Consider the following 23,232-nt stretch of genomic DNA (forward strand, 5'->3'; position numbering starts at 1 on the left):
ATGTGCTTTTATTTATTTATGTTTTTTTTTTTTTTTTTTTGGCATAGAGACCCTGGTGGTGTGAGCACTGCCTATCCAGTCTGAGGTAATGTGCTAACCAAAGGTTTCCACTATCACTCAGGTGCAATAAAGCAATGTTGCTCCCTGAGACTCTCTCTGGAGTGGTTCATCTTTGCTCCCTTTACCACTGACATTGCTGTATTGTCAGAGGATGATGCCCTGGTAACGATAGTATCATGTAACCTTAGAAGCGATTCAGTTTTCTTGTTTCCTTCCTTCCTTCCTTCCTTCCTTCCTTCCTTCCTTCCTTCCTTCCTTCCTTCCTGCCTGCCTGCCTGCCTTCCTTCCTTCCTCCCTTCCTCCCTCCCTCCCTCTCTCCCTTCCTTCCTTCTTTCCTTCCTTTTTTCCTTTGCATTTTTAGACAGAATTTCTTTGCATAACAGCCCTAGCTGTCCTTGAACCACCTCTGTGGACCAGACTGGCCTCAAACTCACAGAAAGCCACCTACTCTGCCTCCCGAGTGCTGGGATTAAAGGCGTGTGTGCCACCATTGCCAGCAAAGGTAGTCAGTTTTCAAACTGAAAATTTTCTTCTTTAAAAATATTGATAATACAAGAATTCTTTCCAGTAGCACCATAAAAAGAAGTAGTAGCTCATGTGGACCAGCCAGCTCGGAGCATGGGATGTGGTGAGCACTCTACACATGTGCCCTTTCTTCCTCGCTAAATTTCTAGATGTCACAGAAAACCACATAGGCACCTTGAGAGCTCATGTCTGTGTTCTTATCAGTGACTTTTCTGCCATTTGATTCTCATAAGTATCCATCTTTTGCTACCAACAGGAGGAATCGTTACTAACTGAACTGCATTGTACAGAGATATTAGTTTGAGGTCATGAGTGTTTCGGTAAGGAGTAGCTATGTCTGAGAGAATATGAGATTTCTGTTTTGTGAATACTGCACTTTCATCATAGAAAATGGGATTGTGCCACTAGGAAATCGAGTTCAAGTGATTCTCCAAATTTCACACTAACACTGCTTACTAATTAATTCCAGTTTCCTGACCCATGGAAAAAAAAACTTAAACAAAGCAAAACAAATAAAACAAAAAAGTTTCCAGAATTTTGAAATCTTAGAGTCTAGCAGTTAGGGATGCTCAGGTTTATTTTTGCTTATTTCAGGTAAAAACCTAAGCAAGCTGAATGCTAAACACCTGCTTCACACCGCCACAGTCCCAGCCTCCTGGCTGCTTTTCTTTTCTTAGCTCTACATGTGGTGACTCCACCCAATAGGGGCTTCAAATTTAGGAGTCACACGCATCCCACAACCAAGGCTGGGCTTATTCTCTCACCCATTAACATACCTGAGTCAGGTCTATGATTACTCAAAATAATTTAATCAGTATCACATTTTATCTATCTTGAGTTGCAAGGTCACATGCCCCATTTTATCTTCAACATAATGAGTCACAATGTGTCAAGGAAACTGGTCAACCTCAAAATCCAATATTAACTAAAAAGGATTTAGGGCAATTTCCCAAAGTTGGATAATAAACTTTTCTAGATTTCTATTTTTATAATTAACATGAGCTAAGTCATAATATAGGAAAAACAAAGGGAGACCTGAGATTCCAACGTGATGGTCTTAAAAAGATTGTGCTTTCCGGGGAGTTCTCACAGGCTCACACATGTGGGTGCAGTTGGAGGTAACAAAAACTGCTGCACATTTTTCCACTATTGTTCACTTGATCCTGAAGCTCCTTCACATCACCACAGGGAATTCGGGATCAATATCAGTTCAATTGGGAGAAATAGAAGGTGTTAGGGGTCTTCGATAGCATTTCAAGCACACATAATGGCAACAAAAATCCTTAAAATCCAGCAACTGATGTTGTAGATCGATCAATAAAATTCTTGATTGCATTGCCAACATTCCTGCTTTCTGTTTCATTTTTTTTCCTTGCTCTAAGCTCATAATAAAAGGATTTGCATAATGACATTTGTGAGAAACTTGGTATTTTCATTTGACTTCACACTGTTCATACATGAGACTCTATTGTCTATTTTTCTTTTTCTCAGATCAGATTCAGGCAAATGTTTTTTCACAACATAAATTGACTCAGGAAAGTTACTAGATTGCATAGGTTCTAGAGAGAATTTTTGCTGAACAAGAACCCAGGGCTACAGTAGATCCTTGCAGTCAGAAGGTAGCCACAGGCTCTCTCATCATCTTGTGCTTCTGGCGAAGTTCCCAGTGACCCTTGCATCCTTTTCTGCTTTCTCAAAGAAGGGCTTCTTGTCTCATTTCTAGTTCAACTCTCCACTTTGTTTTCTGGTTCTGCAAAAGCACAATGTCTAACTAATTTCATCATTCTCCCGGAAGAGTGGCGTGGTACAAGTCTAGTGTGAGTCGTGTGTCTCACAAGGAAAATAAACCTTTGAACAGTTTCGGATCCTAAGGGTCAGATTCAGAGAATGAAGACCAGGAGAGTTTGGATCTGAGGACTTGCTTTACTTATGTAAGTGGCATGTGTTATATAAATTGAAGTGATGGTTTCTTTAAAAGTTTAGTCATGAATTTTACAGACGACATCACTTAATTTAACAAAATCAAGTGCACTTGATTGATAGCTCTTTTGAAATGCATTATTAACTACATGGTGGTGCGGTTATCCCATGGTTGTGCAAAATGTGATGTGCAAGTGAATAAAACTGGGAAAACACTGTCAAGATATCTTATTTAGACAGATCTGTTGTTTTGAAAGAGCTTCCCATTATATTTTACTCGAATCTTCTTTGTTTGTCTGTGATATCTTTATAACTTGCCCCATTTATTGCTAAAAATTGCGTAAGAGACATCTACTTGATAAAAATCCCAGTTTTCATCTCAAAATCTTCATATAGATATGCCATTGAGTGTCCACTCCGTGAATAACTATTAATGTGTTTGTTCCCTTCTAGCCACCAAGTAGTTAAAGACATCCTCACTTAGATATTTCTAGCATCTTTATTGAAGCATTTTGCTTAAGTGCAGACACCCATTGGAAAGGTGTTGTGGAGAAAGGTCATGGTTAATTTTATATGTGAACTTGGCTGAGCTGTGAAGTGTCCAAGCAGCTGGCAAACTATTACTTTGCTAGGTGTAAGGAAGTTTCTGGTAAAGGTTAGCATTTGATTTACTGTATTGAGTAATAGAAATCATCCTTATCAACATGAAAAGACATCATCCAGTCCTTTGAGGGCAAAAGACGGAAGGGGTCTTGTAGCTGTCTCAGTGAAAACTAAGTCACCCATCTCCTGCCCTCAAATGCTATATGTTTCTGGCTCTCAGGACTGTAGATTTGGATTCAATATGCAACTGTTTTCCTTACCTTTCAGCTCAAATAAAACTTAATATGAACTTCTCATCACCAATAATAGTATGACGTAACCGTCAAATACAATTATCTCTCTTCCTCCTCATCTTATAGTGAACCTTATTTAGAACCAAAGTCAGGAAGATATAAGTACAGATCCCATAGCACACAAACTTCTGTTCTAATATTTTAGGTAAACAAAATTTATCTATGAAAATGGCATAACAGAAAATATAAATGTATCATTAGTACTATATCTTATCAGAGTCAATATCCATTGTACTTTTCTTTTCACCCCAGTATGTATTTTCTCAATAAAAATATACAAAAAAGAGTGGAAAAATTATATCAATTTATTTAGCTTTCTTTCCTAATTTCATATACCTCTGAGTACAATTTGAGTACTATTGAAATGATTATTATTCAATGGAAGTATCCATTTCTTCCAATACCCCTAAATTTATTTGTTTAGTCAGAGGATATACTTGATTAAGTATCCACTTAAGCCTGTATAGAAAAAAAAAATAACTATAAATTAGCTCTATACAAAATGCAATGTTTTCAGGTAACTATAAAGTTCTACTTGTTAATAGTTGGTTCAGATATGGTTGGATCTAGTATATACATTAATGTGTGATGGGGTGAATGAGAAATGGCCTCCACAGGCTCACAGAGTTAGACATTTTGGTCCCCAGTTTGGGTGCTGTCTGGAAAGATTATGGAACCAGTGGGAAGGAGAACTTGGCCAGTTGGGGAAAGCTTTGAGATTTTGTAGTCTGCCCCCCTCCACCTCATGTTCTTTCTTTGCTTCCCGAGTCTGACTTAATGGGATAATATGGTAGTTCTAACTTTAATTTTTTTAAATAAATCTCCATGTTGGCCTTATTTTTTTTTAAAGTAAGTTGATTGTTACTGGACCATTTTATATGCATATAGAGTGCAATCTGTGTTCTCTAGCTCCTTACACCGTCTCTTTTCTACCTTCCTTCTCTGCCATCCCCTTCTTCTCTCTGTAAGTCCTTCTCCCACACTCATGCACTTTTGTTTTGTTTTGTGACCCAGTAAATTTTAACCAGGACCGTCTACATTCCGGCAAGTTTGGAAATATTCACTGGAGCTAAGTAGGCTCACTCTTCATTACACAGTTGAAGATAATGGCTATCATATCTCCAGAATGCATAAGTACCCGATCATTTAGCAGGAAGGAGGAAAACATCCGTGATTCTCTCCCTAATCCATGACTGACTGTTGTCAGGTCCAGTGTAATGGAAATTCAGTGCAGGTAACCACAGCTGCTGTGAAATCATGTTTGCAACCATCCTCTGAATACAGCACTTTGAAGCTCTTCTTCCTTTTCTTCTGGCTCTTCTATTCTTCCTATTCCCATTTTTGGGAGGTTACTGCAGCCTTAGAAAAGGTAGAATAAATGCCCTGTTCAGGTCTCAGTACTTAACTATCACTTATTGTAAGTGCTCTGAAAAGCCACGAGTTTATGCATTCATTGGCATTCACTGCAATGAGAAGCTTCTCTGATTAAGGCTGAGCGTTAGCATTCGTCTATGGGTATAAACATAAATATTTAAAATACAGTTTGGTGCCATGTCAACTTAGCTAATCAACAGTAGATATTTTCCTAATGAAAAAGTCATAGAGAAACCTACCACATAGTATAAGCCAAACCGAAGCTCTAATTTTAACGAAAGTAGTTAGAAGGAGATTCCTATATGGCCGAGGAAAGCTGCTCCTAAGACACATTGGTTAGCAAACAAAAATCGCAGTGTCAAGTGTGAAAAACTCCTCATGAGTTTTTGGTCAAAAAGACCAGCAATCCAAAAGAACAAAAAAATAGGCTCTTGTCATTTCTTTTGGTTGCCCAACAGAAGTAGATAACAAGACACAGCTGCTAAAGCACCACACGCCATGGCTGCAAGATACGTAGAGAAACCAAGTTGGACTTGACCTTGAAGCCTGTTCTAGGCTGGCTAGTTTTCATCATGCCTGCAGGTGCTGCTTCTGATGCAGAGGGAGGGAAGGCATTGATAATATCACCCTGTGAACTGAAAAGCCAACCTGCCAACCAAAATGTGCCCACTAGTCCATGATTGCTATGGAGATAGCCAACTGTTCTCAGACTGAACTTGAAGTCTATACCTACTGCGGTGCCTTTCCTCAGTTGACTATATTGAGGACACGTGCTTGACTGTCTCCTAGAGTTCCTTAGGATAATTGAACTCCAGTAGCCATCATATACCATGATCTGTTTCTTTCCCCTTCCCATCTCATTGTTCCCTCCCTTATTTCTAAGATAACCTCCCATCAGTAACGTACACTTACCTCCTGGTATAAGGACGGCTCTCGGGGGAGTCCAACGTCTGGTGCCTACCTTCCTCCCAAAGCAAAGCAAAATAAGACAAACTACAAAGAAGTTTTTGTTTAATCAGAAGGGTTTGGAGTAGAACTGACTCACAATAATTAATTTTATAAAGGGAATAATTTAATTGAAATATTATGATTTTTCTGATATATGAAATTATTTGAAAAATCTCTGCATGTTTGATCAGAGTAACAAAACTGATACTACATTAGATGGGATGCAGGTGAGTGGTTTTGTATTTTATTCTTTTCTCAGCTTTTCTTCCAACTCAAAACATCTCCCTCTGCTATAATTTTAAAGGCTCAAAGACCCAAGAAATATTTTGAACAAAATTAGAAAGCACTTGGCTCAAATATAAGTTCAATTTTTCAAAAGCAAAGCAAGAAAAAAAGGATTATTTTCATAATTTTAATGTGTCACTTGGCAATACAGGTTAAATAAATTTCTACAAATAACATGTGATGGAATAAATAGAAGATAAATTCAGGCATATGTATTCGGCAAATACTGTGTTATCAACTATGTGGTTATAAGAAATAAAGGACAAATCACTTCAATTTTCAAGCTACATTTAATTTATAGGAAAGAGCAGATGCACTGGAGTACAGGGCTTCTGACAATGTTTGTATTATTAGGGTAATCTAACATGCTTGTGGAGCGTAGAGGATAGAAATTTCAAACAGTTGAGGGGGACGGAACCCTGTCCTATGATCTCTAACCCATGGTGTTTGTCGTGTTTTTCATGCTTTTACTCCAGGTCCTGGTTAGTTCCAACATTTCATCTCCTTTAAACTCTTTCCAAAAACAGTACGTTCTGAACAAGGTCCAGAATACATCTTTACCTATCGCATCTGCATCATGGCAATGAAATGGTATAGTGACTCCTGAAGTTTTCAGCATCACTTCTACTCTTTACTTCCTACTATGGTACCACTTCCCGGTACCCCTCTATCTTCTTCTTCAATAGTACATACGTGTTTCGAACATGGTATACTGTTTACTTTCTAAAAATGTAGTGCTCTTTAACTTTCTTCACTTGATAGAATATCCTGCAGCAACGCTCTTCCTAAGGTCGTTCTCTGCTGCTTTCTGTATAGAGTTCTCTTTTTGCTGAGTAACAAACTACCAACAATGTGGTTACTTAAAACAGCACACAGGAGCTTATAGCTGTCTGTGAATTAGAAGTCTGGCATGGAATTGCTGATTTTCTAGGAGTAACTTTGCAAAGCGTTTGACCGTATTGGGTTTTTATCTGAAGTTTTCATGGAAGAACCGATATCAAAATTCTGAACCTTGTTAGTAGAACCTGGTTTAGTGCAATTATGGGGATGATTCCTAGCTATAAAGGCAATTTGTATTCCTTCTCATATCTCTTCATTTTCCAAACTTGCATAATGAAATCCTTCTTAAATGTTGAATTCTTTTTTGCTCTCCCCTTTACCACAATGTCTGGTTTTAAGACCTTAGAAGATTAAACTGGATATACATGAATAATCTTATATAATTTTCCTCTTGAGGTTAATTGAGTAGCTATCTTAATTACATCCCCAAAATTTATTTTGGTAATAAACTAATATAATCACAGGAATAATGTTTAGTAGCAAGGTCGATGATACCTAACTTGCTTCCCACTTTGGAAACTTGTTAAGTTCTGAGAATAAGTCTTTCCTAGCACAAAGTTGATATGAATGAATGCGTAACAATAGATACCTGAGGTAAAATTTAAATTGCAAAATGCTGGTAACTTGCCTATTGCAGTTGGAAGTTTATTAATGCTTCCTGTTTGGGAGAATGAGAAAGTGTTCACTACTCATGCATATTTTAATCTTTGGTGGGAGACCAAACAAAACATCAGGGAAGGAAAGAGGAAGCAGAGGCCAAAAGATGGAAGATGTGGAAGGGAACATCATTTGTCGCAAGTGAACAAACACTTCGGGCCATCTGCATACATTTCCCTTCTTTGTTATTATTGCCAATCCAAAAATCTTACTCTTGTGTATCCAGCTATGTTTTTTAGGTTCTTAGAGAAGTAATTGCTCAACAACCAAATACCTGGAGAGGTTTGCATGTACCTTCAGATAGGCGTTTGCACCTGAAACAGACAGTCTGATAAGTAGTACATCATGTTTACATAGACAGCAACAAATTGGGAGGCTTGGGGTGGAATCCACTTTCTTTTCTCTTTCTTGGCAACAGTGTACTGTCATTTTATCTTTATTACAGTTAAAGACAAGATATGTGAACTTAAATATGAGAAATTACTCCATTTCCTACATGAGTGCTTAAACTCCATAGGGAAATTGACTTGGTAATTATGATAATGTTTGACTATCAGAAAACTTTAAATTAATTGAAAATGATAAATTAGTCATTTTTGAGTCTTGTGTCTGGTCTCATTCAACCATGAATAAATATACTGCCAGTTCAGATCTTACCACAGTGAGAACTCAGAATTCACAGTCAAAGTTCAAAGGTCTATCTGGCCAGTCTTTTGGCCTAACATCCACCCTTGGCTCTTTTATACTGGTTGACTATGAGAGGCTTTACCTTCGCTGAGATGGCAGGCTTTGGTGCCCTCTAGAATGGTAACTCTCCAAGTCCTTCTCTGTTGAAATTCTACTAGAAAAATATCGTGTTAGGAGTCTTTAAAATCGAATTGTTCAATAGTCAGGACTCTTTCTTCTTTTTCTCTGATGGTTTTCATTTACTTTACTAAGTTTTATTTATTCAGTTATTCAAAAAAACCTTGAATGAATGTTTCCATGAATGAAAGACATGGGTTTCACACTTGCAAAACTGATTTGAGAAAGGATTCACATGATTTCAATCTATTGATTAAATTTCGATGGAACAAGTTGACTGTGTTTGAGGAAGATGACTAGGGGCTGTGATCAAAGGCAAGTCTATGAAAGCTATAGTCTGTTCATGGCTTGTGAGTTAAGAATGTTTAGGAATTTTGGAGTTAAATATGACTGAAGAAATAATAACAATTTATGTTACATAAAAAGCTTTTTATTTTCATTTATTTATTTAGTTAGTAAGTTATTTAGCATCATAGTAATATTTGCCTCACTGTTGTCAATGTCCATTCTGGTAGAGTTAAGTAGGATTAAGGCAAACAACTGTGATCTGCATACATAAGAAAGAATTTATTATCTTGCTTTTGACAAAAATTGCTTTATAAATCCTGGCTCCTGCAAGAAGGAAAAGAAAGAAAGTTGGAATCTTCACTTACTCTCTCTGAAACACAAAAAGCAAACTTTAGGGCATGGGACTGCAGTGCATGCCAGTGAGCTAAGGTTTAAGAGTCTGTAAATGGGGTTCTCAGGAAAGAAGGAAAAGGAAGGAAACAATTATCTCGGCACCAAAAGCAGGGAGGTGAAAAACTGCAGAGGCGCAACTCTACAACAATGTGTGCTTGCAGTTTGATCAAGGAAAACCATTCTGGATCCTATTGTAAAATGGTACTAGGAGTTATTAAAATTCTTGCAGCTACAAGTGATATACTTTTGCTTTTAATTTCAACCATGGGCAAGTTAGTTAACTTGCCCATCGAGTTTTAGGGACTCTTACTCATTCTTCAAGAGCTGATGGTCTGTGCAATTTTTCTTTGAAAGTATGGTGTTTTCATGTGATGGGTTAGATGGTAGGTAGGCCCAGAAAGACAATCGTCAATCTAGAATTGATTTCTAGTGAATTAGGATTGACTTGGCATGGGTTACACACTTATTCCTGATTGCTGGAGGATAGATAACCCTGATTACTAAATTTGAATGAGTACAATTAATTGGGTCAGGGATAGAGTAGGTTTTCTGCTACAAAAAAAATAATAAGACAACAGATGTCTATTTTAATGAAGTCAGGATAGAGGACAGGGTTTATTGGAATGACATCTCTGGGCTGCATCAGCGGCATTGTAAACACAATGTCACTATGTACAGTTGGATGGTCCTCACGCTAACACAGATCAAGAAGATGAATTAAATATTGAGATGAACTGATGTAAGCTCTTTCTGATATCTTCTATACACACAAGTATACACACGGTTTTGTATAAGAATTAAAGTGACAGTGAAGTCTAGTTATAAATTCCAATTTGTGAATTATTGATTCGTGAACACACTGCCAGGCTGAAGTTACTTGCAGAAATAGCTTCTACATGAAGCTGAAAATGGCTGTGCAGCATGTTTAGCTTGGGTAAATGGCTAGAAAGGCGTACACATATCTATGATTCAATAGAAACTGCTATAATAGAGATACACGGTAAGATATTAGAGCACCTAACAAAATATGGTGGCAATTGATGTGGGTCTTTAGTGAAAGTATAAAACTCAACCAGGAGACAGTCCCTAGAAGGAAATAGTATGTACAGGAATGTAAAGGTGAGAGAACAAATAGCAATATGTTCGGTGAGATATAAGAGGAGACACAGCTAGCGTACACACTGAAATACATCCTCTCCTCTGGCACTAAACGAGGTGCTTTTCGGTCTCTAATTCAGTGCACAGTGTAACCCATAATATTCTTACTACAGTGATAATAGCAGGCTGGGTTACCATGATGATTAGGGTTTCTCATTAGGATGTCTGGATGGAGAGTGGAGGGTGATTATTTTCAGTGGACCTAGAGATTCAAAGAATGGGCATATGGCTAGAAGGTAAGGTAGACTTGGAAAATTTGACCCCACAATTTCTAAGTGATAATCAAATGACAGTATTTGGCAGTATATATGTCTATAGCTCAGAGAATTAGTTGAGGAATTTTCCACTCACCCTTCTTGCAGTCTCAGGAGCTTGATAGGATTGCTGTAATTACTCATTATGATCTTAGACATTTCTCTAGAATCATTCCTTCTGTTTATGTTGTTGTTTGTACTCTTTTGTTGTCCTGGCTACTCATGGACCTCTAGCTTTATGTAGACATTATCTACATGATGTAGACATTATATACTATGATAATTTACCTATTCTGGATCTGAACAACTTTGCCCTAGCTACTTTGTACTACTAATGGTTCTTTGTGTATGCCTTGCATTTAACAGCCTAGAATTTTGGTTGGCATCTAGAATACATTCAGATCTTTCTAAAATTCTGACTAGCTTAGAATTTGATCAGGACCCAAATCACCACAAACAGGTGAATAACTAGTCTCCTTTACACACTGAAGACTTTGGGGCTGTAGTCTGTCACTAATGAAAGCAATATCTCTGGAGGTGAAATTCAAAATCCATTTTGCTCTTTTCTCTCTTTCTGCTTTTTTTCTTTTTTTTTCTTAAATACTTCATCACTTCCTTTCATCTCTATTTCTTCAGTTTTTAAATAAGAGTGTAATAATTTTTACAATACTTTTAGATTAGTGATGGACTAAAATCAGGGAAAAAACTATGATTAAAATGAAACAATTTTGTTAAAAGATGGTTTTGAAGAAGTGTTACATTCTTTATATTATATTTCTCTGAAAAGAAATGTAACACATATTGTTGGGATGTATTTTTAAAATCATATATTTATATAGAGAAAAACAAATCGACCATACTTTTACACACAGAAACCAAGTTAACATGTTGGTAAAGGACTTTGACTATTTTTATCTAAGGGTAGAGCTTGGTCTTTTGTCTGCTTATACATGGATTGAAACTTGATAAATACTCTGGAATTCCAGGCTTGTTTCTAGTGACCTAGTAGGCCATAAATTCTACCCAATAAATGATGTCACTACTAAGAGCAGCTTTAACAACAAAGTGGTAGAAACAAAACCCCAGTTGAGGAATGAATAGAAACTAGTAAAATTGTAAATGAAAGCATAAAATACTCCCTCAAAGATATGCATAAGGGAAATAAAAAAAAAGATGCTTAAAGTACAATAAGGAATGAGAATGCCAGCACTTGGGAGGCAGAGACAGGTCGATCTCTGTGAGTTCAGAGCTAGCCAGTTCTACATAGTAAGTTCCAGGACAGCCAATGCTACATAGAAAAATCCCTGTTTGGAAAAAAAAAAAAAAACCAACAACAGAGTATGATGTGGGAGTGTCATATATCAATATGTTGATTTCATTGGTTAAGTAATAAACACACTGCTTGGCCTCATAGGTTAAAGCATTGGTGGGAGGAGTAAACAGAATAGGATGCTGGGTGGAAGAGGAAGTGAGGTCAGACTCTGCTCTGCTCCCGGACAGGATCTATGGAGGCTAGAATCTTCCTGGTAAGCGCACCTTGGGGTGCTTACACAGATGATTAGAAATGGGCTAGTCCAGGTGCGAGAATTAGCCTGTAAGGGCTAGAGTTCATGGGCCAAGCAGTCTTTAAATGAATACAGTTTGTGTGTTGTTATTTCGGGCATGAGCTAACCAAGCAGCCGGGGTGTTGGGGCCGCAGCCCCGCCGCCGCTTCCTATTTCAACAAGAGTACTAGTCAGGTTGGGATGCTGGAAATGAGAAAGCACAATAAGGACTGTGGAGACAGCATCTCGTGTCAATATATAAGCGAACTGAGCGGATACAAAGAACTGATTCATTACAAAGAACAAAGATGCTGAACACTGCCTTGTAGTTTATGAAAGCCCATCCTCCTCCTCACATTCCTGGATCCCACACATTCATGCACACTTAAGGTCATTATTGGTCTTAGCAAACTTGCTCTTACTATGTGGGAACTACATAAATAAAGTCACCACATCCTTTGGAGATAGAGGAGAGAGCTCCAGAGACTGCCAGCCATATTTATCCATAGATGTGACTTCTTTTCCTCTTCCTGGATGAGAAGTCACACCTAGGAATGACCCATTACCAACATCTAGCATGTATCTCCATCTTCTGCACAGTTAGCAGGTTTTGTGTTTATTCTTATCCATCCTGTGTCCAAAGTACACAGATTACCATAAAAAGACCTTTAACTCAATCATTCTAGCTCTGTCTCCTAACCTTTCCCTCCCCACCTTCTGGGAATTGCCTACTCTTCTCTCAAGACCCAGCTAAGATGTCACATTCCCTGTGGCACTCAACTAACTCCTCAGGCAACAGGAATCATAACTCCTTCCTTGTCTCAGAGATTACAGTGTCCTTTCTCAACTGCCACATTATGGCACTGATTTCTATCTTTGAATGGGGGAAACTTGAATTATTCCTGCTTCTTAGCACCCCATTTTGTTCTTGGAACCCACAGAAGGCTCTGTGTAAATGACCTGACTTAGGATATCTAATGTCTGAAACAGTGTTGGGATACAAATCCAGGCCGCCTGATTTCTGCTACATTATTTATTTGCCTTACATCATTGTTCTAGTGCCAGGCAAATGACTGTGGTGATCTTCACAGTTTTATAGCGCCTGCAGCATGCTTTGACCTTGGGCCACTTAGTGACCTTTTACTAGTCTTCCAGTAGAGGGGAGGAGGACCTCTTTGTGTCTTTTCGGAGATTTCTAAGCTGAGGTGGTCGAGTGAGTTGCTCAAAGTCTCCAAACTGATTATTGAAGGTTATGACTTAGTGTTTCTGCTTTGACTAATGGGCCATCTTGTCATATTGATACAGTAATCAGGGCAGTAGGGAAAACTGACTGAGTCAGATGGTCACTGCCAGTGTCGTTTCTTACTCTTCTTACTATTTTAGAGATATGTTAGCACTTTCCCTAGAGGGATTCTAAGGTAGGTTCTACTTTCACCTGTATGTCTTCAGAGTGAAAAATAAGGGGACTGCAAGGGGAGGACCACCCAGGGCTCTGTGAATTCTCCCCCAGTCAGAGTCTTTGTTTAGCAAGTGTAACTATTGGCTTGCCGTAAGAAAGATTATTTTTAACTAAACTATATTCTAATGAAAGGCAGTTTCTGTTCCCATTCCTTCCCTTAAAGGATCATTTTTATTGGGAGTCTGGGATGAAACACTATTCTTAAGGAACACACCCAGTGTGAATAGCTCACATTTCATTATTGTTTACAAGAGCAGTGGTCCACATAAGCCCATAGGGCACCATGTGGACATTTTAATGGCCACACTTGTTTTACAAGTTACTCTTTTGTGTATTACTAAGAGCCTCACTAACTTCAAAGATTGTATGTTTCTCAATTATAATGAAGAAAGATGCTCTGTTTGTCATCCCTGTGAAAGATTTCTTCTTCGGAGGAAACATGTTTGGTAACAACAAAAGGTACTCTCTAAAAAGTATCTTGGTCACAAATGCTCATGATTAATAGCAGGTCTGGAATAAAATATATCCAGCTTACTGATCTGGTTCACACATTAAAAGAAATACTGTGCTAAATCTAATTAGGTACATGTGTAGAAATAAATGTGGGCAGTTTAAGGTTTTTGTTCACTTTTTAGACAAAGAATGGAGAAAAAAATTTCCCAACAGGATGCCAAAAGTCAGGGTCTGTTTGTCTGCAGTTATATAGAATTGGCCAAGCATTTATTAGCAAATAGGTTATGTGATTCTTTCAGGGTTAACCAAACCAAGCTGGGCTCCAGTATCACTATGCTTAGAGCGTGTGTGTGTGTGTGTGTGTGTGTGTGTGTGTTTTGTGTGTAGTAGCACCAAAAAAACTATTTTTTTAATTTTCTCTAAATTAACACTATATTATATTAATTCTATAATAGTATATATTAGTGCTATAATAACTTCAAACCAAATAGAGTATGTCGGTAGAGCAGAGATAGAGCTCCGGGTCAGAGTGCTTGCCTAGGTAGTGTGAGGCTCAGTATTTGGTTCTAGAATAAAAACCAGCCATTTAATAAAACAATCAAAACACAAATAAAAGAGACAAGAAATGATATAAATTTGAGTAAAAATCATAGAATTTTATTTTCTCAAGCTTAGTTAACCTTAAAAATTATTTATATTTAGCAAATAGAAAAAAGAGAATAATATTATGTATCGAATAAGACCCAATGATACATTTGCGGTGTTTTTATTTTAGTAATGATGGTTTATTACTTAGAATTAAATATTATTTACTTGATTTAATGTAGCAAAGGAAATATCTTTGAGTCTCATATTCATATGATTATTATTTAAATCTTATTGCAAAAATGGTCACAGCTATTTCCCTTACTCCCATATATACAGCTCTTAATAAGTAAATCTGCAGCCTTTCCAATGAAAAGATGGGCTGTGGACCTTGCTTTGGCCAACACATTATACCAGAAATGACAGTGTTCAAGCTCGGGCCACAGACAAGGGAGCAATTTTAACCCAATCATGTAATTTCCCCCAGCAATACTGAATGATGCTAATGCTTGGAGGTTTGTGTTTGCTTACACCCAACCTTGGGACAAAGATAAATGACGAAGTTAGCAAATGTTTATACTGACACTTTCAATCACGATACAGAAAACCCTCTTGTTATGAGACTTTCACTTAAAAATATACAAAGATAATTGAAATGCTATATTCTAAAGGAAAACAGTGTTAACTCCGCACTTCGCAAACAGATGGGATGCTATGCCCAGTGTATAAAAGCTCTTTAGACTCCCTAACACATGAACTCATAGATAGCCTTTCAAGAACCTAGGCTGCTTCTGGTCTTTCAAAGGTGACAATTTTTGTTTTATTAATAGTGGAATTACTCATGTAAAGTAATGATAAATTTTGGAGTATTTCATTTCTGCTGAGACACAAAACTCTGCTTATCCATTTGACTATTTGTCTTTTATCCTCTTGAAACATTTTTTTTTCTTTCCTACATTTAATAATAAAACATTGCCATTAGGAAATATTTATTTTGGGAGACATGCTTGCTTAAATATCTGATAAATCATAAGCTTCCTTCTGTAGAAAGGTAGACAAACAAGGCATTTCACATGAATATTTAGGATGTGGTAAGAGATCGTGAGTCGGCTTAAAGCCTGCAATATTAGTGTTAAACTTTGCTTAATAGTGTTGGCTAATGGTCTATCTAAATAAAGGAGAAGCCATGGTAGGTCAGAAGAATACCCAAATCAGAAGATACTCAAGAACATGAATTCATAACTAGGATGACATTTCTCTTCAGTTATCCCACTGATTTGTGTGTGTGTGCATGTGGAAAAACTTAGAATTCAAACATTGATTGTATCTTTTATTTTCACCAAGGAATAGAATTATGATCAAGTCAATCCCAATAACTGATTATAACTAAAAAGGAAAAGCATGAGCTCTCATCCCGTGTTGTTCATTTGGGGAGATGAAAAACACCAGCCCAGGATAACATAAAGAAATTACTAAGTCATCCAGCAGCACTAGCATGTGAATACTTGGAAATAAAATCTCTGCAACTCCAGAACTCCAGAGTTGCCATGGAAGTAAAGGATTATATCAGGGAATAGAGCTTAGTCAGGAAAACCAACTTCCATGTTACAGGGAGAAGCCCAAAGGAGTGAATGTCAAAGACCGAGAAAGAGGTTGTCAATCTTTTCCAGTAGACAGAAGCACCTTAAATCCCTAGAATTATACTTTGTAAGCTAAAGAAGCAATTTGCAAAGCACACTCAGTCTCTCCGCTTCTGCAAGGAGTTTATGCAGCTTTCAAAGGTAAATAATTTAGACCCAAGGGAAAGCTTACGTATTGAGAGGATCTGCTCCAGTATTTGAGATGCTTCTGGGAACATCACTTTCTGAGACAGTAGAATACTAAAAAGCCAACAGTACGAAAGTGAAAATTAAGTGGTAGGAACGCGAATTGTCAACTTCTTTGCTTCTTTTCTCTTATTTTTTTTATTATTTTTTTATCTTCCTGAAAAAGATGATTTTGGTACATGATAATTAGCTACTTGGATCTGCTTCCTCTTTGCAACCTGATGGGCTGCACCTCGCAGAACAATTGAGGCTCTGTACTTTAGAAATTTCTTGACAAATGGTTGAAGCATGTGCTCACTCAGAGGGATAAAAAGCACCAGCAATGACAGGAAGCAGTACCAGAGGGCAAGACTGCTGTGGATGTGCAGTTTCTATAGCTAATATATCGGGAAGGTTTATTCTTCTTTCTTCAAACCTTTTGGGAAGGTGGATACAGCAGTTCAAGAAAGGAGATGCCATAATTCTGACAAGTTAATTAAGCTTTCACTTCTGAGTATTATATGTATAGTGAGGAAAAAAAAACCTTAATTTTCTTTGTACTGTCTGACAAAAAGAAACACAAGATAAATGCAGGCAGATTCTTTTAAAGTTGTCCTTATTACTGATTCCTAGTCTGCAGAACAGAGGTTTCAGAAGCTAAAATCAGAATAAATGAAAAGTATCAGCATCTTTTATCTGTTCATAATTTGCATATATATTTACTTGTATCCATAAGGATGTTATTCACCAGGATGTGAAGTTGATTAAAGGTCCCCTCACTTAAATTCCTTCCAGTGGAGGGTCTTCTTCACTCCTTGATTTTGCCAGTGGGCAAATTAAACCTTACATGGTGTAGAAAGCACAATTTATCCCCTGATCTTCCCTCACTAGTCCTATAGAAGTGTGGGTTTTTACTGCAATGAGGAAATCATGACCAAGTCAACTTATAGAGAAAAGAGATTATTTAAATTAACAGTTCCAGAATTTAAGAGTTCATCTCAACAGGGAATCATGGCAGTAGACCACAATCAGCTGAGAGCTAACCTCCCAGATCACAAGCAAAGAGAATGAATTCAAAATGGTGTGAGTCTTTAAATCTCAAAGCCCATCTCCAGTGACACGGTTTCTCCAAAAAGACCACACCGCCTAAATCTCCTCAAATGGTGTTACCAACTGGGAAACAAGCATTTAAATATCTGAGCCTATGGGAGACTTTCCCATTCAAACAATCACAAGTTCCATTCAAAATGGCAAGCTGCTGAGATTTACAGAGTCAGACAGATCCAATGTTCCTTCTAGGTTATTATCAATGTGGCTCCAACATAAAGGACGAAGTGTGCGTCAAGGAAATGAGGATTCAGTTCTACAACCATAAGGAGTTGGTCCACCAACCGACAAGGCGTTTGGAAAATCTGACTCTAATGAAAATGACATTTCTAACTGAAGTTTTGATTACATGTAATGATCCTAGCCATAATTCATCTACATCATACTTACATGTTACCTGCAGACTATGAAGAAACACGTGGGTGTTATATGAAGGTACACATATACATGTGCATACACACACACACACACACACACACATTTCTAGGTTGCTTTTATTGTGAACTAGTCAACTGTCATAGTAATTATCCTCCACCCATCTTTCTATATGATATGTTTCCCTATCACACATTTTTAACAGATTTATGCAAAATCAAGGAACAGAACATTTAAAATGTACTAGGGCTAGTGGAAAATGAAAACAAAAGCTGATCTTGGTCTCTTATTGTACATCCTTCCAACAATTTGTCCTGCAGTGATATAACAGGGTGAACTGAGATGAGAAATCTGTGTCATTCAAGCATATGTTTTAATAAAACTGTCAAAAGTGGTCAAAACAAGTGTTTCTTACTAGGTAAGATCTATTTGTGACAAAAGTCTTGTTCAACAAACATCAGTGTTATTTTCTGAGAGTACATATTTACACTTATGCATAGCTTCCAGTCCATTCAAGAAAATCTTTGATCAGGAAGTCATAGTGCAAACATTTAATCAGAGAACTCGGGAGACAGAGACAGGTGAATCTTTGTGAATTGGAGGTCAGCCTGATCTACAAAGTGAGTGTCAGGACAGCCAAAGATACACAGGTAAGCCTTGTCTAAAACCAAAGAGCCAAAAGAAAAAAAAAAAGAAAGGAACGAAGGAAAGAAGGAAGGAAGGAAGAAAAGTCTTTAATCATGGCTCTAATCCATTTCTTTGAAATTACAAACTGAAAGGACTAAACTGTGGTTTAACATTGTGTTAATCAATCCAACAGAAAGCACACTTACGTATGTTATCATTATCATTTTCTACCTCTGGCCTCTTATGGTTTTTTTTTTTTTTTTTTTTTTTTTTTTTTTTTTGAGACAGGGTTTCTCCGTAGCTTTTGGTTCCTGTCCTGGAACTAGCTCTTGTAGACCAGGCTGGCCTCGAACTCACAGAGATCCAACTGACTCTGCCTCCCAAGTGCTGGGATTAAAGGCATGCACCACCACCGCCCGGCTTGGCCTCTTATTTTTTATGATATCCTTAAACTCCTTTAGTACGGTCATTTCTTACTTTTCAATAGTTAGTCAAAACTGTAAAGTACAAACCTCTCTTAAAAAGACAATGTGAACATGCCCACTCTGCACTGAGACTCAAGGAGGTGAAAGCTTGTCTGTGGAAAGTCTGATAATGTATACAGTAGTGATGACACACAGAAAGAAATAGGAAAAAAAGGGGGAAGGCATATTTTAAAATTAAAAAAAGATTTTGTTTTCCTAATACAATTCTCCTTATACTTTAGTCTGGAATTGAACTGTGAGACATTTTCCAAATGAAGTCATTTGCCAGGGACACAAGAAGTCTAGGTTGATGAAATGCTCATTGCAACTGTTACTTGCTCTCCCAAGGATTTCCCCAGGTAGAATTAGCAGTGCTGTAGGGGTGGTAGACTTTTCTTCAGAGCCTGTTTATATTTCTAGATTGAAAGTCCTTCTGTAAGACAGTGCATTCACCTCTCCCAAAATTTTATCCTCCTTTCCTGAAGGGCGTCACACCAACAGCTCCTAAACATGTTGAAATGTCCTCTTAGAATCTCAGGCTGTTTCCACCTGAAAACATTCTGAAACCAGTATTCTTTGGAGTAAACTCTCTCTTTTTTTAAAGTGTGTGGTATACAGTCATTCTCAGAAAAGGGCTATGTTATATCCAGGGATCCCAAACTCATAGTCATTCTTTTCTAAATATCAACTTATAACTCACATGACACAAGTATTCATTAAAAACAATAGGAGATATTTTCATTAATAATAAAAGAACAAGAAAATTATTGTCATTGAGTCCTAGATCAGGTCCTTGGATCATATATAGCAGAATTAAATTTGCTCTTCTCGCAAAATGCCCCCTTTCCATGACGGTTTACGTAAGTTCAAACTCACATTTTATAGCTGCCTTCCTTATCTTTGTTTCATTTCTTTTGTTGTTGTGGTTGTTATAGTTAGCTCTTTCAAGTTGATAAGTCATGTTGATTATGCTAAGTGAAATCTGCCATTGGTCTCCTTCTGAAGGAATTCTAGTACCCACAGGTTTACACCAATAAAGGTTTCCTGGAGTTTGCTGCTTCTGCTTTTCTCATTTTCAAGCAAGCCACCTCAGCTAAGCATTCAATCCTCTTATTTCTAATTGTTCTGTATCCAAGACATCCCCTGGAACAATGACTCATTGTTCGCTGTACAGTTTTTCAAGGTGCTTAACCTCGAGTCCTCAATTCACCTCAGACACATCCCGCTTCTGTTGTAACGGAATGGCACCGTAGAGAAGGAACAGCTCCTCTCTCACGCTTCCTCACTGACCTCAGTGGAAAGGACTCAAAATCCGGTGCAGCCCCTCTGCCGTCCTTTTTATTTCCCTATGCTGGCATTTGCTGGAGAGATTCTTGAAGCAGCCCACAGTGAGCACTGTCCTGTGACTTGGTGTGAACCTCAAGGTGAAGTTTGCCAAGTGGGGCTTGCGCTGAAAACGTCAAGGTTTAGGTTACCGTAGAAGAGGAAAACGGACACTATCCATGCAAGGTTAGCCTGAAGAAGTCCCGGGAAACACACCTGTAGCGCTCAGAATGATTGGCACTTGGAGTAATGTCTGTTAGACACGGCAGGGTTTACCTTTCTTCAAAGTATTTAGAAAACATAGTATCCTGCATTATTAAAGGGAAAAAAAGCGTTAGTATGAGTAGGAAAACTGGGAGAGCAATGGACAAAAATAGCTGCCTGTGGACTGAAAACAAATGCGGGTGATTACTCACAGCTGGGCAGATTTTAGAACTGTTTGATTAATATAGTTTGGGCTTTAGCTAAGCGCCTCGCTCCTCATTGTAAACGTGCCCCTCCCGCATGTTTTGCAATACTTGGTATAACTCTTTATTTTCTCCAAGTTTGAAAAGAAATCGGGCTATAAACCCAGGAAGAACTGGGTTCCCTTTGCCAGTGAATTTGTGTCACCTTAATAGAGCATTTAAGAACGATGGCTCATAAGTCATAAAACAGCTCCTCCCTGGGACCCACTCTGAATCAGATTCCTGCAACAAAGGTGCTCACGCTGAAACGAAATTGCTCTTGTTTACGCAGTAGTCGATCAAGTACAGAGTTCTCACCGGTTCCTGTTTGATTGGTGCTGAAAATATCTCCTGCGCCATCTAATGGAAGCAATGCAAACAGCAGCCTGTTTTGGAAGACAAAGCATCAGGCTCTTCAACACAGAGCAATGCAGAAGGGATGAAAGCTTTAACTAAACGTAATGGCTCGGGGAATTGGCTCTCTGTTTTATAGTGAGCACAATTCAAACATGCCCAGAGTACTATGATTTCACCACGCAAAGGAATTAAATCACAATGTATCTACTCACAGCAGAGGACAATGGCTTTAACTCACATTATTTGCCAAACAAAGAATCAGAATATTCCAGGTTTTATTTATTTATTTGTAAATGCTAGTTCATCAGCAAGTGAACGCTGTGTTTCTTTGTCTCATCGATGTAACAGGTACAGTGCCAGGCCTTCCCAAAGTGTTTACCACTTTCAAAGGCTGTGACTTTTCTGTCAGAATCTGCACCTAGATTTGTAAATACGGGAGGTTTAAATTAAAGGGGAGGTGATTTAAATTAACTGGTGTGAGAAAGTAGGGGGGATATTGATTAAAACAATCACAGTCCTTGTTTAGAGTCAGTGCAGGGTGCTGTCTCCTTAGGATGTCCTACAGGGACCAGTAGGATGTATTCTTACCTGTGCTTCTACTTTGTAAACAGTTGTCAGCCGTGGTTCCTATAGGACATTGAACTAAGAGTCAATAGTCATTGCTGCTTCCTGCTAACCCAAAGGAACCCAATGAGCATCAGTTATAGAATTACTGGGAATATGAATACTACCTTAGTTACTTCTCAATTGCTGGGTCAAAACACTGTGACCAAGGCAATTTATAAAATAAAGTTGGTTGGATTTCACAGTTTCAGAGGATAAGTCCATGACCATGTTGTCAGATAGCATGGTAGCAGGCAGGCCAAAGTGCCGCTGGAGGAGTAGTTAAGCTTAAGCTTTTGTTTGGTTGTTTACTTTTATTGAAAATAAATATTTTTTAAAGATAATCTATCCTGCCTATGATTTTCCTTCCCTCTACTCCTCCTAGTTCCCTCTCATCTTCTCTTACATCTGGATCCACATCCTTTCTGTCTCTCATTAGAAAACAAACGGGCTTTAAAGGGCTAATAATATAATGTAATATAATGTAAAATATATAGATAATAAGCTAGAACAAAAGCTAACACATACGAATGTAGCACGAGGGCCTGCTCATTGGGGTTTCTATTCTGCTCAGTTCCCACAGCTGGTAAATCACAAAGAAAATCACACAGAGGTCTACATTAGTTATAAACTGATTGGCCCATTATCTCAGGCCCATTATTAGCTTTTATAACTTATATTAACCCATTATTCTTATCTATGTTAGTCACATGGCTCTGTACCTTTGTCAGTAGGGCAGGTCACATCTTGCTTCTTTGGTATCTGGACAGGACTACAAAGGAATGGGCTTCCTCCTTCCCAGAATACTCCTGTTCTCATTGTCCTGCCTCTACTTCCTGTCTGGTTGTCCCACCTATACTTTTTGCCTAGCTGCTGGCCAATCAGCACTTATTTAAAACATGATTGACAGAATATAGACAATTGTCCTACGCCATATGAATAGGACAAAACAAAAACAAACAAAAAAAATAGAAGGAAAAAAGTCCAAGAAAAGGTACAAAAAACTCATTTTATATGCAAGTAGGAGACAAAGAGAAAGAGAGCTAGCTGGAAATGGCCTTGGCTTTTGAAACATCAAGATATACTCCTATGGAGGCCATTTCAAACCATGTCTTTTAAATCAACAAAGACACTTTGACAATTACATGTGCTTACACTTAATATGCATAGATTAGTTTTATCTCAATGATAATGGAGAGTGTCTATCCATGGTGCCATAGTTTGAATGTGTATCCACCCAGTTTCACATGTTGGAAATTTAACTCCTAGTGCAATACTGTTGAAAGGACTAGGAGGACTAGGGGTTTCTTGAGGGCTCTGTCCTCACAAATGCATTAATGTCACAATTTCTGGAGGGTATTACCGACTGAAAGAATCAATTTCTGATAATACATGAATTATCTTCCTCCCTCCCTTCCTTCCTTCCTTCCTTCCTTCCTTCCTTCCTTCCTTCCTTCCTCTTTTCACACACATACATTTTTGCTCCTTTGTCCTTCTATCTGTTTACATGGAATAGCATAGCAAGAAGGCAAAGTAGACCCTTCACTCTTGGACTTCTTATTTTATAGAACCATATAAAGCAAGTCTGTAGTTTATAAGTTACAGTTTCTTAGGCATTCTGTTACAATAACATAAATTGACTAAGATGCATGGCCATTGTCCAGTCTATATTATTCCTGGCC

The sequence above is a fragment of the Alexandromys fortis genome, unplaced genomic scaffold (assembly GCF_014885135.2).
Source record: "Alexandromys fortis isolate MF-2015 unplaced genomic scaffold, M_Fortis_MF-2015_v1.1 scaffold_33, whole genome shotgun sequence".
NCBI classification, from domain to species: Eukaryota; Metazoa; Chordata; class Mammalia; order Rodentia; family Cricetidae; genus Alexandromys; species Alexandromys fortis.